We start from the raw sequence: 12,261 nt of genomic DNA on the forward strand, positions 1-12,261 counted from the left end.
AAAGGGTTAAACTCTCGACGTATGGAGCCATATGACAAAACAACATGGCCCGTTCACAGCGGAGATTGTATTTGGGAGAAATGCCAACAAACTACATCTGGTAAGAAACCTAATTAAATTTTTATATTGAAACCTGTTTGAATGAAAATAGTCTCTAGTTTCATCCGATATTCCATTTTTTTAATTTGAACGATTTATCGTGAAACGCCACACTGCTAAACACAATGTACACTAATGTGTACTTAAGCACATATTTTCCTTAGAAATACTATATTTAGTGTGCATTATCACATTATCACACAGAAAAATATGCCTTTCAGAGGCTTTTTATGGAGTTAGGATGAAAATAATTCACGTTTTGAACTGTTCTAAGACCAGTGCAGACAGACAGCACACTGGAGGTTAAGTCATTTACTAAACAGGGAGCAAGGGAGCATCCTATAACTTTCATATGCAGCTAAGTGCATTCGCTCCTAAAATCCGTCCAAAAGTTCAGTTTCAGGCGGCAGATGATGTTTAGCCCAATATGTTTGGCAGATATGGGATAATGGTAATCAGCACATAGATTCAGAATGTATAATGTATAATCATATATAACACTCCAACCAACACTCCTGCAAACATAAACTTGATTAAAAATAATCTGACTTTCTATAGCTTGGTATTATTTCAAATTTCACAACTTAGTTCTGCTGTCCACATACACTGCCATTCAAAAGTTTGGGGTCACTTACTCATTCTTTATTATAATTTTTTCCCCCATTTTAGAATAATTGTAAAGTCATCAAAACTATGGAATAACAGAAACTGAATTATGTAAATTATGTTGTGACTAAAAAATCCAAAATAAATAAAAACTATGTTATATTTTATCATCTTCAAAGTAGCCACTGTTTGCCTAAAATTTGTAGAAATGTACTCTTTGCATTTTCTCAACCAACTTCTTGAGGTATCACCCAGGAATGCTTTTTAAAGAGTATTGAAGGAGTTCCCATCTATGCAGGGCATTTATTGGCTGCTTTTCTTTATTATTCGTTCCAAGTCATCCATTTCAAAAACTTTTATTTTTTTTAAATAAAATTTTAGTTTTGTAATTAAACAAATTCATATGTTGGCACAATTATATTTTTGTCTACAAAACTAATTTCAAACTTTTAAGCATACACCTTCAGATCAAAAGGTTTTTAAGATCATGAGAAACATTTCAGTCAAGTGACCCCAAACTTTTGAACAGCAGTGTATGTTGCCATACATTTTTAGGATAACTATATGCCCCAGAATTTATTTATTTATTTATTTATTTATTTATTTTTTGCATGTTTATTAAGTGCTACTAGTTACAAATTAAAAAAGGGAAATGGAAAATGGATTCATCTCAAAATGGTGCCGTGTATTGCAGCCTCGGTATGGAGCTCTCCAATTCTTTTGTAGTTTTTGTTTGTTTGTCCTGTGTTTATAAAAAAATTTCCAATCAGTTTTACAAGGGACGGACTGCTTAATATTCAGCAGCACATACCAGACAATCTTTTCCTGATTTTTGACCAATTGGACGTTTTGCTGAACATTATAGTCGATGGTGCAGCTGTGTTGTTCAAGCACGCTATGAGATGCAAGTGAGGGAAGATAGCCGATGCGCTGGTCAGGTTTTCCTCATTTATTCTGGTGTTTTTATGTTCCTCCACAAACGTGCATGAAAGCAGAGCTGCAAAAGCTGGCTGATGATATCACAGACACAGATTAACAATACCCGGACTCACTTATTATTCTCTGTGATTTTAAGGATTAGGATTTTAAAGAAAATAGGATGCTTACAGAAGTGGGGATAAAATCTTGTACATTCAGGCCAGAAACACACTGACAAAAGGGATTAGAGTGGCTAAAAGAAGCTACTCTGAGAAGCTGAAAAACAAGTTTTCAGCTAACGACCCTGCATCAGTGTGGAGAGGCCTGAAAGGCATTACTAACAACAAGACACCATTCTTCAACACTGTAGGGAATCAACAACCGGCTGACGACCTGAATGTGTTTTACTGTAGGTTTGAAAAGCCCAGTCTCACACCCCACAACCAATCTGACCTTCACTTCACACAAACATCAACACCTACTGCGACCCCCTCCCCCCTCCTGCTATTCAACCTGCACTTAAGATCTGTGAAGAGGATGTGTGCCGGGTATTCCCAAAACAAAAGACAAGGAAAGCACAGAGCCCAGACGGTGTATCACCCACTTGTCTAAAATCCTGTGCTGACCAGCTGGCCCCCATCTTCTCACAGATCTTCAACAGATCACTGGAGCAGTGTGAAGTTCCCTGCTGCTTCAAACGCTCCACCATCATCCCTGTCCCAAAGAAACCCAAAATCACAGGACTTAATGACTACAGACCCGTTGCTCTGACGTCTGTGGTCATGAAGTCATTTGAGAGACTGGTGTTGGCCCACCTGAAGGACATCACTGGACCCTTTCTGGATCCCCTTTAATTTGCTTATCAAGCAAACAGGTCTGTGGATGATGCAGTCAACATGGGATTGCATCATATCCTGCAACATCTCGACAGACCAGGAACATTTGCAAAGATCCTTTTTGTGGACTTCAGTTCAGCTTTCAACACCATCATCCCAGCTATTCTCTGGACTAAATTAAACCAACTCTCTGTTCCCACCTCTATCTGTCAGTGGATCACCAGCTTTCTGAGAGATAGGTAGCAGTTAGTGAGACTGGGGAAATTTACTTCCAGCATCTGTACGATCAGCACTGGTGCCCCCCAGGGATGTGTGCTCTCCACAATACTCTTCTCCCTGTACACAAATGACTGCACCACCAAGGACCCCTCTGTCAAGCTCCTGAAGTTTGCAGGTGACACTACTGTCATCGGCCTCATCCAGGATGACAATGAGTCTGCATACAGAAGGGAGGTTGAACAGCTGACTGTCTGGCTGGAGCTGAACACGCTGTCTGGCTAGAGCTGAACATGCTCAAAACAGTGGAGACTATAGTGGACTTTAAGAGGAACACCCCAACATTGACCCCGCTCACCATTCTGAACAGCACTGTCGCAGCAGGTCATTCAGGTTCCTGGGCACTACCATCTCACATGTCCTGAGGTGGGAGACCCACATTGATTGTCTGTCCTCTGCACTTCAATAATGCACTTCAATGTCTGGTTTGGTTCAGCTATGAAATCAGACATCAGAAAACTACAAAGGACAGTTTGGACTGCTAAGCAGATTACTGGTTGCCCCCTGCCATCCCTTCAAGAACTGTACACTTCCAGAGTGAGGAAAAGGGCTGGAAAAATCACTCTGGACCCCACTCACCCAGCCCACTACCTTTTTGAACTGTTGCCTTTTGGCCTGCGCTACACTGAGCACCAGAACCGTCAGGCACAAGAACAGTTTTTTCCCTCAGGCTATCCATCTCATGAACAGTTAAAACTGCCCCATTGATCAATAATTATGTGCAATACACAGCTTTGTCTATTTATAGGTATCCAACATACCTTACCTCTTCTGCCAATACATTCCCTTGCAATATCTGTATATAACAGATTTGTATTTGTACATACACACATACAGTATATACATACACACACACTCACACACACACACACACACACACACACACACAATAGTTAGTTCCGGTCCTCGAATCTGATTGGACGACAGACGTTCCATGAGTACTGATGGTCTCACACCATCAGCACTTGGATGCTTCACTGTTTGTATCACTCCGCTTGTGTTCGTGCCATTCTAAACTAAAGTGTAAAAGCAGTGCAGATGTGTTAAGAGCCATTGTGACATTACATATTTTAGCCAGCAGGTGGTGGCAAAAGACCATTTTTTTGTGTGTAATATGAGCCAGTTGGTGACGTTAAGTGACTCAGCGTCACTCAGTGTTTATATTCAACAGCACTCCGTGATCGCTCAAATTACTACTACACTACTAAAACTAGGAAATACCTTTAAATGGCTTTAAACTAACAACTTCAGCATTAAGGCTCTTCACAGCTGAGAGACACAACAGACTGATTAATCACACAAACTCTTACCTCTTAGCAGATTTTCTATAGTGAAAGACTCTTGTGCACCAGCTACCGCGAAATAGGGAGGAATACCCCTGCTTGGATGGCTATTTTTCCACTGAGAAAATAGGATGCATTTCACCAAAATTACCATTACCAGAATCATTATCTTCAGAAAGCTGACTAACAGACTATAGCATCATCAACAGGTGATCGCACATGCTCCATCTCTCTCTCTCTCTCTCTCTCTCTCTCTCTCTCTCTCTCTCTCTCTCTCTCTCTCTCTCACACACACACACACACACACACACACACACACACACACACACAAACACACGAACAAACATATCCTTGTTTTTCCAATAACATGTTAGAAACAGCCCAAGCCGTGATACTATTGCTAAAGTGAAATTTTTTAATTATTAACGGAGGCTTGGACACATCATTTGTTTTGAACCAGCAACTGCAGATTCTGATCCATCACGTAAGAAAGTAGTTCCATGCACAAATGCATTTTGTGACCGTACTAAGTTTTTCCTAATTTTAAAAAATTTACTTGTTCATTGAACTGTTGTATATAAGCAATTTCACAGTCGCAATCGTGTTGTATGGCCCTAAATCAGCACTGCTGTGATTACCTGCGGCCGAATCACAACAGTGCTGATGTAGGACCATATCGCACTCTTGCTCGTGTGATATTGCTTAAATATATATTTGTTTTTTGTCTTATTGTGTATTTCTATATACATTTATATTTTTTATTTGCTTTTTATTTTTATTCTATTTTTTATTATCTCTATCTTTTTGTTGTATTGTTAGTTTACTGGAAGCTTCTGTCACCAAGACAAATTCCTTGTATGTGTAAGCATACTTGGCATTAAAGCTAATTCTGATTCTGATTCTGAAATGTACACAGCAGTCAGTCTAAACTGGTTTGCTGGACTCCGAGCTGGTGTTCAGCTGGTTTATCTGGTCAGCCAGCTGGTCTCAAAAGTCACAAGTGACCAAAATCCCTTAAAAACTAGCAAACCAGACCAGCTTTGGAGACCAGCTAAGACTAGCTTAGGGTTTTTTTCAGCAGGGTTATTAGATGGCTACTTGAGAGATAAATAAATAAATGGACATGAAATTGAAATGACTTTATTATGTGAGAAAAAAGCGACCAAGTGATACAAGAAACATACATAGCTATGTCGAAAATCAGTTGCCATTTAATTAAACATTTTAGCTATCATTATACAAAAATATTTGACAGCAGAAAGACGTGATTGATCAATCAGAATCAAGTTATCTTGAAAGCTGTTTTTTAAGGTATTGCCAAAATATTTCAAATGTGACAGGATTAACTGAATTCTTTCAAGCACTAAAATTAAATCACTCCAAAAAGTTTGAGAGGTGATGCCTTTTAACATACCAACATCTGTCTTTTCCTTTTATACATTTCTTTGCTAAATTCTTACAAAATGCATTTTGATTTAGCTATTATTACATTGTTGGGCCGTTCACTTTGAATTTGGACCATCTGACAGCTTGATCATTTTGGCAGAGCATATGCCCTTTCAATGCACTTGAAGTGCTATATGGTTAAAAGAGAGGTGAAAATGAAATGAATCACTTAACAGGTAAAACTGCACTTTGACATGCTGACAGGTTGGGCATTTTAATACATTCAAGCCTAGAATCACACATTCCACACAGACATGCTCCTACCTTTCTGGCACAGTCTATAAATTCTCTTGATAAAATAGTTCAAAGTGCTCCTCTATTCCACTGTGATGACAAGCTGCATTGTAAGGGACCAGTCTGTTTCAAGGCAAGTCTTGGGTAATGTGAATAATCCCTACGAAAAACACACAAATTGGAGAGAGAGAAAAAATATCTATTGAAACTTAAATAGGCCTTGATGTTCACCCTTATGATCCGGTCAGCTTGGTCAAACTGTGACCAACTGTGTTCAGGCCTGCTCTTATTGGTCCCCAAAGTCTACAGAGAATTCAAAATGGGTCCCTATTGGCTACTTGATGTCTGTCAACATTTCCACTTGTGTCCCCTGTTCCCTCCTCTTTGTCCTTTGTTTAAGCCACTCATTCTGAACTCTGTTGATGTCTTCCTTGGAGGATATATGTTTCAATATGGGCTCTTTGAGATAGCATGTACATAGCTTCCTGATTGTGTCTATTTAGCCAATTTCAACAAACATTCATTATAGCAATAGGATGTTAATGCTATTATACTTCCCATACTATGTACATGCTCTTTTATTATTATGTATGATTCTTGTTGTTCAGTAGTTTGTAAACTGTAGTTTGTTGTCCTATTTTATAATTATATAGATTATGATACATTCTGAGACTCTCAGCCTAAGAAACTGCTGAAATATTTTTTAGCCAAAAATGTACTTTTTTTCTTATTTTTCTTATTTGACATTATGTCTCTCTGGGTGTACAAAACATGCAAACACAACAATGACTAAAGGTATTCATAGCATGGAGACATGATTTTAGCAATGCGATTTAACACAATGTGTGCCATTTGACTCAATGAGTGTGCATCATTGGCTCCATTTCCTCCTGGTATTAAGATGCGTTTCGGGTGATCCAATCACATGTGGCCAGGTGAGACACATGGCTGTTTACACCTGGTTGTTTAAATGCGTCTCCTGTGACCACTTGTGTTCAGGGGAGGGTCTCTGTTCATGACGACATACATCAGTCACTATGTCAGTGTGTTGCTGCATGATATTAAAGCACAACAATATCAGAAGAGACAAATAATGCAAAAAAAAAAAAAAAAAAAGGCGTGCTGATTCTCCCAGATGCGGTTGAAATATAATCTAAGCACAAACGCAACATGCAGAATTATAAGTTATTTTAGAGTATTGCCTGTATTAAAGATGCTTCAGGTGTTCATGCTTCTCATCTGTGTTGATATTAGACACACTAAAGAAGATTCGTGAAGCTCTTGTGATTGTGTATGTATCTGCTTTTTTAACATTTTGCAATCGGGTGGTTATTTCCTTTTAAAGCCGCTTGTAACCGACAAGTTTAAATTCTTGTTTTGGCGCAGCGGTTGATTAGGTGAGGGGCGGTGCTTCACTGCTGTCAAGATGCATACAGGACAGATTAGCATTTACACCACAAATGCGACCTGGTCACTAGGGTTGCAACTAACGATTATTTTGATAATCGATTAATCTAACGAGTATTAGAACGATTATTCGACTATTCACCGATTATTGCAATGATTAATCATTTGCTCCTAAACGATTATTCAGCTTGTGTCCCGACTTAAAAGGTTGTATTAAACGTGCTTGCTAACAATAAAGAGGACAAAATGGAAAAATATATCTCTAAAAAAAAAAAAAAAAAAAATTCCTATTGTTATCAAGTGTTTTGTCTGGTTTTCCATTTAAAATGGTCTAAAAATCCTTAAAACAAGATACATTTACTTCAGAAGCAACATATAAGATATTTAGACTTCCTTTAAGAGAACGTATCTTAAATATAAGTGTATTTTGTATTTAAGTGTATTGTTCACTTGGTTATACTTCTGCGAGTGCAGTAAAGACAAAATATACTTATATTCATGATCTATTCTCTAAAAGCAAGTCTAAATATCTTATATGCTGCTTTTCAGGTGAATGTATCTTTTTTTAAAGGATTTTTAGATATTTTAAAATATTTGCATTTTTAATATTATATTCAACATTTTTAGATAAAAATGTATTCTGCAGTATAGCTGCTAAAGTAAATGTACATTGTTTTAAAGGAGTTTCAGATATTTATATTGGAAAACAAGCCAAAACAAAAACAAATCAAAAACATATTTTGTTGCAGTGTATAATGGGGCGAAGACTACCCTCTCTCACCTTTCTGTTCACTTCAATCCATCTTTAATTCACAAAAAAACAAACTCTTTCTTATTAATAAAGCTGCGTATTGCCAATTTGTTTCACGATAAGAAATGCACAGTTACATATATTATGATTCACTAAGTCAGGAGTCATCACGTTATAATCTAGCTGCAGCAAGCTCGAGGGACAAGCGTCCCCACGACAGAGTGTGCATCATACGAGTACAGTTTCTATCTCTCCCCCTTAGATTGGGACACTTCGCGCAACTCATAGAAGAGGTGCAGACTGCACAGAGAAATGCCAGTTTCGGAGTTTGTAGTTATTTACATGATCTGCTTCCATATAATTTGAACTTTAATAAAGCTATAATGCATTAAATATAACTGCAATTAAGATGTAACGCTGGGGTGTTTCCTTTAAAGACACTTGATACACAAGTTTTGCTCCAGCTCCACTTATTCCACAACGAGAGTGTTTCTGTATTTACTTATGTTGTATTTTTGCATTATAATTCCCTCATACTTTGCGATCTACATCACCTGAAGCTGTTTGGAAAGTTTCGAGTGCATCTGGGCTGTAAGCTGTGTAATTCTTCCTCTCCTCAGTCAGGTGTGAACTGCAGTGCTGCTCTCACGCGTCATCATTACAGTTTACAGTTACAGTTAATGTGATCACGTTACGTTAAATGAGATCAAACGAATATTCGACAATGCAAATTTTTGTTGACAATTTTTTTATTGTCAACGTTGTCGATAATGTCGACTAATTGTTTTTAGCCCTACTGGTGACATATGTTTTTGACCACATGCGTATGTGGTTTTTGGTTTAGACCTGTATTTAGGGCTGACCACATGTGATCAGATCACCAGAAACGCATCTTAATACCAGGTGGGCCATTGAGTCTGTGTCAATTACTTGTTGCCATCTCCTGGTGGCCATATGTATCACTGTGCTTTGTAGGGTTTATCTAATGATCTGTACATCTGATTGCTTGTTTGAAAGATAAAAACCTCATCTAATCCATATGACTCAAAAAAACTATTTGGGTAAGGATGGGGTTAAAAAAAATACAATTATTTCAAGATATATTCTCTGAATTCTCTTAAAATTGTATGCAATTTTGCTCCTCAATTAAAATGATCTGATTTTAAGGATGTTTTGAGGATATATATATATATATATATATATATATATATATATATATATATATATATATATATATATATATATACAGTGGTGTGAAAAAGTGTTTGCCCCCTTCCTGATTTCTTATTTTTTTGCATGTTTGTCACACTTAAATGTTTCAGATCATCAAACAAGTTTAAATATTAGTCAAAGATAACACAAGTAAACACAAAATGCAGTTTTTAAATGAAGGTTGTTATTATTAAGGGAAAACAAAATCCAAACCTACATGGCCCTGTGTGAAAAAGTGTTTGCCCCACCTATTAAAACATAACTGTGGTTTATCACACCTGAGTTCAATTTCTCTAGCCACACCCAAGCCTGATTACTGCCACACCTGTTCTCAATCAAGAAATCACTTAATAGGACCTGCCTGACAAAGTGAAGTAGACCAAAAGATCTTCAAAAGCTAGACATCATGCCGAGATCCAAAGAAATTCAGGAACAAATGAGAAAGAAAGTAATTGAGATCTATCAGTCTGGAAAAGGTTATAAAGCCATTTCTAAAGCTTTAGGACTCCAGAGAACCACAGTGAGAGCCATTATCCACAAATGGCGAAAACATGGAACAGTGGTGAACCTTCCCAGGAGTGGCCGGCCGACCAAAATTACCCCAAGAGCGCAGCGACGACTCATCCAAGAGGTCACAAAAGACCCCACAACAACATCCAAAGAACTGCAGGCCTCACTTGCCTCAGTTAAGATCAGTGTTCATGACTCCACCATAAGAAAGAGACTGGGCAAAAATGGCCTGCATGGCAGAGTTCCAAGATGAAAACCACTGCTGAGCAAAAAGAACATTAAGGCTCGTCTCATTTTTGCCAGAAAACATCTTGATGATCCCCAAGACTTTTGGGAAAATACTCTGTGGACTGATGAGACAAAAGTTGAACTTTTTGGAAGGTGTGTCCCGTTACATCTGGCGTAAAAGTAACACCGCATTTCAGAAAAAGAACATCATACCAACAGTAAAATATGGTGGTGTAGTGTGATGGTCTGGGGCTGTTTTGCTGCTTCAGGACCTGGAAGACTTGCTGTGATAAATGGAACCATGAATTCTGCTGTCTACCAAAAAATCCTGAAGGAGAATGTCCGGCCATCTGTACGTGACCTCAAGCTGAAGCGAACTTGGGTTCTGCAGCAGGACAATGATCCAAAACACACCAGCAAGTCCACCTCTGAATGGCTGAAGAAAAACAAAATGAAGACTTTGGAGTGGCCTAGTCAAAGTCCTGACCTGAATCCTATTGAGATGCTGTGGCATGACCTTAAAAAGGCAGTTCATGCTCGAAAACCCTCCAATGTGGCTGAATTACAACAATTCTGCAAAGATGAGTGGGCCAAAATTCCTCCACAGCGCTGTAAAAGACTCATTGCAAGTTATCGCAAACGCTTGATTGCAGTTGTTGCTGCTAAGGGTGGCCCAACCAGTTATTAGGTTTAGGGGGCAATCACTTTTTCACACAGGGCCATGTAGGTTTGGATTTTGTTTTCCCTTAATAATAACAACCTTCATTTAAAAACTGCATTTTGTGTTTACTTGTGTTATCTTTGACTAATATTTAAACTTGTTTGATGATCTGAAACATTTAAGTGTGACAAACATGCAAAAAAAATAAGAAATCAGGAAGGGGGCAAACACTTTTTCACACCACTGTATATTACAATATATATAACAGTACACAGTTGCCATTTAATTTGAATAAATTGTATAACTGCTACTTTAAAAAATCCTGTCAAAATATGGTAACTAGTAGGCTAAATTTACTGTAAATTCATACTAGAGTATTTCTGACAGTACATGCAGTACATTCTCCATGAATCAGCAGAAACTGTAAAACACGTTCCTTCAGATTCCTGTGGCTTTCAAAGGCCTAGTCACACTTTCATGTCAGAGCAATTGTGTCCTGAACGTGACACCAACCCAAAATATTTACTTTCCTCCACTTTCGTATGAAAACCTCCACAAACCTGACATCAATAGGCTTTCCCCTTCATCTCAGGAAGCTTCGTGCTTCAGGCTAATAGAGAGAGGAGCAACTGTAGCTCCTTTTTGAAGCATGTGTGTCCTTATGCCCAGAAGACAGAAGATCTGATGGCCATTTGTCCATGGTGGTGCATCTGTGTGGAGAAAAACAGCTATGACAATAAACACGCCACGAAAAAGGCAGGAAAGAATAGAGGATCCTGTGCTCTCCCGTCGAGGGCTCTATTGTTCAGCACATCAAGCTTTAACATGAAAGGAATTGTTTGTGACACTCCTATCGGGGTCATATAAGGAGTTTATGGGAAGGAGGAGGTTCAAAAGACAGAGAGTCTCCAGTCTGGGAGATTCTTTCGATCTCTTTGTCAGATGTCACAGATTTCTGTCCCTGTGACAAATGAGACACTTCATGGCTAAAGGGTAAGATGAAGTGTGAGAGTCATTGACCTTCACAGATAATTAGTTTTGGTGTGCACTGAGGTTAATTGTCGTCACTCCTTTTACCGTGATTCTTATAAAAATATGCCCAGGTCACCTTTCACCCAAAAATCAAGAGAAAATAAAAATGCATAAAGAAAAAGAAGCTTATTTTTAGTATTTGTTTGAATTGTGGCATTATTTTCTGATTATAGTCAGGCCATCACTGATTAAAGTCAAGCCATCTCCGATTTTTCCAGCAGGAGAGGTAGCTAACCTTGGAGAGAATTGACAGAAGGGAACACTGTTAACAAGGACTTGCAATATATCAAAGAGCCAATTTGGATCTTTAAATCCACTAGGGGTGAATTCTCGTCATGTGGACATACAGTAGATCACAGCGGTTCAGGACATGTTACACAGTTGATATCTGTCTGTTCAATCCTCCATCCAGCCAAATATGGTCCAGCTTGTTATTTACACAGAATGGGAAATAAAGTAGAAAGAGATGAGCTACAAAGCATTCAGAAGCATGTACACAAATATTTGATTACAAAGACAAGATTGCTTAATTTACAAGTTGAATACCATGCACTACGATAATTTCACATTTTCAGTCATATACATTCTTATGAAATATGTAGCCTATTTTCAAATATGAGAATACAGAAAAACAACTGATGAAGCATACAAGGAGGTAACTTTAACATATTTTGTCTGTGTTGGGCAAGCTACACTAAAACTATAGAAATATAAGAAAAACATGGCACTCCCACTCAAAGAGTTTAAATGACTTTTATTGAA

General features: G+C 38.1%; 1 protein-coding gene across 1 annotated transcript in view; it reads right to left on the reverse strand.

Moving 5' to 3' along the window:
* LOC127445949 (monocarboxylate transporter 1-like) overlaps positions 1-11,255 on the reverse strand; it is a 30,846-nt gene extending 19,591 nt beyond the window's left edge. The window contains exons 1-2 of the mRNA XM_051706478.1: positions 11,028-11,255; positions 5,729-5,858 (exon numbers count right to left, since the gene is read on the reverse strand). The gene's annotated coding sequence lies outside the window, so the exon portion shown is untranslated. The remainder of the gene's footprint in view (positions 1-5,728; positions 5,859-11,027) is intronic.
* Positions 11,256-12,261: the final 1,006 nt, after the last annotated feature.

Source organism: Myxocyprinus asiaticus, chromosome 9, assembly GCF_019703515.2.
Source record: "Myxocyprinus asiaticus isolate MX2 ecotype Aquarium Trade chromosome 9, UBuf_Myxa_2, whole genome shotgun sequence".
In the NCBI taxonomy this organism is placed as follows: domain Eukaryota; kingdom Metazoa; phylum Chordata; class Actinopteri; order Cypriniformes; family Catostomidae; genus Myxocyprinus; species Myxocyprinus asiaticus.